Genomic DNA, 6,098 nt, shown 5'->3' with positions numbered 1-6,098 from the left:
CATTAAGTAGGCAGTAAAAGGTAAGGTAGTATCAGAAGGAGCCTTCCCTTTTCACTCCATCCCAAGGCAACACTCAAGGTCTTCTCTAATTAAAAGATGAAAAAAAAAATGTATTTAAAGGACATATGCCTGAAAGGCTACCAAATTAGAATTTTCAGTGTTTTCAGATCTTGCTCTGCTCTTTCTTCTGCCACAAACCTTCTCCCCTTTAATTTTCTTTGTCAGAAAATGTCATTACCACTCATCACATCCACCAATATAGAAAACTGCTTTGCCTTCTGCTCTCGTTTTCATCATTCCAGATATAATTGTTCACCAATTTTGTTAACTTTACTTTTTAAAAAATTCTAATTCCTCTGCATTTTAAGGGGTAATTTCTTAATGTAGATACTCATTACTGTAATAAGTTTGAATAATAATAATCACAATGAATAAGAGGGTATAATTCATTGCTCCTCCTTTATATACCATCCCCTGACCATGGAGACTTGTCATATTTTCAGAAATATTATCTTATTTAAAAAGTATGTGGAATACCTCCAGTTAAAATGTGCCAATAGTTAAAAAGTTATTTAACAAATTAAGTTCAAATTTCTTGTTTGTTCTCTGTAGCTCCTAACTCTTTGTGTGCAAATCTCACTCTGATGTCATGTCTCAGCTTAAGTACTTCCTCCAAACTGACATTTTCCCCCATATTAGGAAACAATCTCTCCCTCTTCTTAATGCCTTAGAATTTATTTTTATTTTTCTCATCATGCTTTTCACTTTCAATCTTATGCTATAACTGTTTATGTGCACATCCTATGTACAATATGCAAGTCAAATACGTAAGTCAAAATGGTGAGCGTCTTCAATTTTCTTTGTTGTTCAGCCTCTCAGTCGTATCCGACTCTTTGCCACCCTATGGACTGCAGCATACTAGGCTCCCCTCTCCTTCTCCATCTCCCAGAATTTGCTCAAATTCATGTCTATTGAGTCAGTGATACTAATTGTCTTAATGTACTAATAATCTGATGAATTAATAAATCAATGTTTAATTCTATATTTGGAACATACATATATAGGCTTAGAATTATTACAGTGAGAGCAGATTGGTATTGCTCGGAGATACAGAGCAGGTGCATAAGTAGAAAACTGTAGACAGAGACCAGTCGGGAGGCTACTAAAATACTCCTGGCAAAAGGTCATGAACAAATACATGAAAAAGTATGACTCTTATCTCATTGTATTTTACTATCCAGCTGCTTAAAGAGAAATATCCTTATCATAAATTGCCTCATAAATTTAAAGAACTGAAATCATTAAGCGTGGAAAGTTGACTCTAGTAAATTACACAGGTCCTGGCTGTCATTCTAAGATGGGAAGTTCTGAGGAAATGCCATATTTTCTGAAGTTATATATCTTAGTAACTAAATGAGGACTGCAGTGGGAAATCATCACTCTGTCTCAAACTCTGTAACTCTGTATAGCCTGGCTCATCTTTTTTTTTTTTTTTTTGCATTTCACAGTAAGTAAAAAAACTGAAAGACTGGGTTGATGACTGTTATATCACAACCATTAAGAGGAAATAAGGCAAACTGTCCATCAAAGGAGTGACAACAACAAAAAAGAAATTATCGAGCTTCAAAACGTCCAAAACTGATAGCCTTAGTAGCACAGTCATTTTCCAGTGGTCTCCCCTTCAAATTTCATGTTCTAATAAGTAAAAAGGCCAAGCAGATGGCCACTGGTCTGGAAAAAAAAATCACCCCGGAAGTTTCATAAGTGTGATGTTTCTGAGTTGTATATATTATCTACCCACATTTTTCATACGGATAGTGTATGATCAAGCCACTCAAGATGGCTGTTCTCTTGTTCTCTATACACCCCAGTGCCTCATCTATATCCTACTCACCTAACTAATCTTTTACATACTTGCTCCAGACCCCAACTAATGACTGGTCTAACTTCAGCCACTGTGATAGATTGTGTCCCCCTTCTGGTTTCCCAAGAAAATGATGAGCTAACCTGACATCGATTCACATATAATTGTTTACCTTCCCTGCTCCCTGCCCCTGAGCGAAGGCTGCCCCCATGCCCTGCCCACCTTCTGCAGCACACAGTGGAGGATTGCTCCAAGACCTTGCTTTAGACATGTAGGCTTCCTCAGCCGTTAAACCACTGATGGCTCTGCTGTTGACCCCTAGCCCTCTTCTTGGGCTTGTGGGCCACCTGCATGGTGCAGCCCAACTGATAGGATATGCATTAAATATTTCTGCTATAATACTGAAGGCAGCTGGCTCTATTGAACTAGATACAGCATACTCAAAATGTTACACAAGAGCATAGAAGCAAATAAAAGCTGCATGAGTATTCAAATAAAACAGTAAACTAGAATTGTAAATTTGCATGGAAATGCTTCCTTCCATGGGCTTCCCAGGTGACTCTGTGGGTAAAGAATTTGTCTACAATGCAGGAGATACAAGAGATGCAGTTTCGGTCCCTGGGTCAGGAAGATCCCCCTGTCGGAGGGCATGGCAACCCACTCTAGTATTTGTGCCTGGAGAAATACATGGACAGAGGAGCCAGGAGGGCTACAGTCCATAGGGTCAGAAAGAGTCAGACATGACTGAACCACATAAACACACTTCCTACCATATATAATATATCACTGATCCAGAGCCAAATTTAAAATTCAAGTATCAAAAAAAAAAAAAATCAAGTATCCATTTTTTAAATTATACTGCATTATAGAGTAGCTAATACTAAGAGATATATCAGTTACCTATGCCCACTCTGTATTTCTACTGTTTCACTGGAATCAGGGAAAGAGCAGAACTATAACCAGAATAGAGTGATACCTCTCTAATTCCTTCTACAAAAACAAAAACAAAACAAAACTCTTATCTTCTGGTTTCAAAGACGGTGCCAGGCTTCCACCAAATGCCAAAACAGTGCTATATCATTATCATATATCTCATTTAAAGATCTTTCTTTTCCATCATCTTAATGTTTATGGTGGTTTCAACCACCATCTCCCAAGAGATAATCTACCATTTGAACCATTCCCCCACTTTTCCTATTAAAATATAGCTGCAAATGTTTTGCTTTCTTACCTATAGGAGAAATCTCTTGAACAGACGAGAAGCTTAATAAAGTCCTCTCAAAGGCATCAGGTTTCAATCCCTGCTGCTGCTGCTAAGTCGCTTCAGTCGTGTCAGACTCTGTGCAACCCCATAGGCTCCTCCGTCCCTGGGATTCTCCAGGCAGGAACACTGGAGTGGGTTGTCATTTCCTTCTCCAATGCATACAAGTGAAAAGTGAAAGTGAAGTCGCTCAATCATGTCCGACTCCTATCGACCCCATGGACTGCAGCCTACCAGGCTCCTCCATCCATGGAATTTGCCAGGCAAGAGTACTGGAGTGGGTTGCCATTGCCTTCAATCCCCAGGATCTGTAAATATTATTTTAAAGAAAAATGTCATTGCAGATATGATTCAGTTAAAACTCTGGATATAGGAAGTTATCCTAGTTTACCTGAGTGGGCCTTAAAGACCATAGCAAGTATCCTTATAAGAGAGAAACAGACGGAGGTTCAACACTATATACAAATGAAGGCAGAGGTCCATGCAGTCAAAGCTATGGTTTTTCCAGTAGTCATGTATGGATGTGAGAGTTGGACTGTAAAGAAAGCTGAACACTGAAGAATTGATGCTTTTGAACTGTGGTGTTGGAGAAGACTTTTGAGAGTCCCTTGGACTGCAAGGAGATCCAACCAGTCCATCCTAAAGAAATCAGTCCTGAATATTCTTTGGAAGAACTGATGCTGAAGCTGAAACTCCAATACTTTGGACACCTGATGGGAAGAACCGACTCATTGGAAAAGATCCTGATGCTGGGAAAGATTGAAGGCAGGAAGAGAAGGGGACAATAGAGGATGAGATGGTTGGATGGTATGACAGACTGAATTTGAGCAATTTGTACATGAATTTGAGCAATTCTGGGAGTTAGGGATGGACAGGGAAGCCTGGCATGTGGTAGTCCATGATGTCTCAAAGAGTCAGACACGACTGAGCAACCAAACTGAACTGAACAAATGAAGGCAAAATTTAAAGTGACTCAGTTCAGAGAAAGGAACAGCAGTAGTAACCAAAGCTGCAAGAGGCAAGGAATGGAATCTTTTAGAGAGCCTCAAATGGATGCAACCCTTTCTACATCTTAATTTTAAACCTCTGAACTCCAGATATGGAAAATAATAAATTCTTTCTGTTATACACCACCAGGTTGGGATAATTTGTTACAACAGCCCCAGGAAATGAATATAATAATTTAATTAATAAATCCCAGCTAACTGGGTCAGGATATCTTGCCCCTGAAAGAAATGTATCAAAATGATGTACTCCTAGAGAAAAATCTCTAACTTAATGGACTATATTTCATATTGTTGGGAGTTTAGCTATGTTACTCACAAGTGTAAGAGAGTTTCTGAGTTGGAAGACTGTGAAGTCAGTAGGTATCACCTAAACCTCTTCATACAATCAAGTTTGGAAATAGTCAATCTTATAATAGTATCTTAAAGTATCTTTAACTCTTCAAACAGTTTATCTTTTTTCCCCTGTTATTTTTTTCTTTCAAACTCAAAATAGCAAAAGCACTAAGTTAATAGCCAACTATTGGAGTAAAGATCCTGAAGAGTTTAAGGCACAAGATCACTCCAGCAGCATTTGAACATTACACACCAGCTAAATCCTACCAGATATTAACTCAGAATACAGGCTGCGTTCTCCAATTAGAAGAGTGATCTATCTTGCAGAATGAAATCTAGTGAATCAGAACTACCTGGATATCATAAGAGCCAAGGTTCACTTTAAACAATTAGATCTAAGGAAGATAAAATGAGAAGACAGAAAACATACTTTGAGAGTATTTTTTTACAGAAAGCATAATTTTTGAAGGCGTAAGATACTTTCTGTGTGTATATTTTGTAAATAAGAGAGAAACCTTTGTTAACTCTTCTTTCTTTCCCTTCTATTCATTCTTCTAACTCCTATGCCTTGAATATGTAGCCTTTTATTCATAATTTTGTGGACCTGTATACTCTCTGAGCAACTTTATTTTTTCCCCTCTTCATTTTCATGAAGATAATAGACCAGAGAGGCAGCAGTCATTTTATGTGTGCTATTACCAGATTAATAATTTAGTAAGAAGAAAATTAGAAACGTTATGTCATAATTTTGGTTGCTATTTTATTAACACTTTTTGGAGTATAGTGTTTACTCAGAAAGGAGGACTGAAATAAGAATATAGCCCATTTATGACCACAAAGAATCTGTGTAGCTACCATCTAAGTCAATGGGAATCTGGGGTTATTATACAGGTTATATCATGACTTTCCTGTGCATGTATTTTGAAATACTGCTTGAGATTTTGCTGGTTGTATGTATACCTTGATAACTTGGGATGGAATTGGTGGGTCATAGAGTACACATATCAATTTTAATAGATAATAACAAATGACTATGCCAATGTGTTTTAAAATTTATACTCCCACACTGTCTTATTTTTTTTTTTATTTTACCTATAATGACAAGCACTATTTGCTTATAATGTGCATTTTCATCTGATGGAAAAGTTAAGAAATTTATCATACATTTAATAGCCATTTGGGTATCTTCTTTTATGATGTCACTGTTCAAAATGCAAGGCAGTAACTCTCTCAGGTTGCCTACATTTTCCTATTAAAGGAATTGTTTGTATATTCTTTGTATAAAATCTCTTGGTGGCATGTATTGAAAATAATCAATCGTTGGTTAGCTATTCCCTTTTACTACTGTCTTTAGATAAACATAATTCTTATATTCAATGTGGCATAATATTAAGCTTTTCCTTTATACTTAGTATTTCTGTGTCACACTTAAGAAAACATTGCTTACCTAAAAATCATGAAGATACTCAGATTATTTTCTAGAAACATTCTTACCTTCTACAGTACTCTTTGCTTGGTTTTCGTTTTTATATGATGTAGACAACGCACTGTAACTGCATTCTGCATGGCGATTGTCTGGGGAATGGCATAAGGAAGGCACTGTTTCTTTGTCTTAGTTGCCATTCAGTTCAGT

This window comes from Bos indicus, chromosome 7 (genome assembly GCF_029378745.1).
Source record: "Bos indicus isolate NIAB-ARS_2022 breed Sahiwal x Tharparkar chromosome 7, NIAB-ARS_B.indTharparkar_mat_pri_1.0, whole genome shotgun sequence".
Taxonomy (NCBI): domain Eukaryota; kingdom Metazoa; phylum Chordata; class Mammalia; order Artiodactyla; family Bovidae; genus Bos; species Bos indicus.
The sequence above is the reverse complement of the archived record's forward strand: the minus strand, read 5'-3'. Positions refer to the sequence as shown.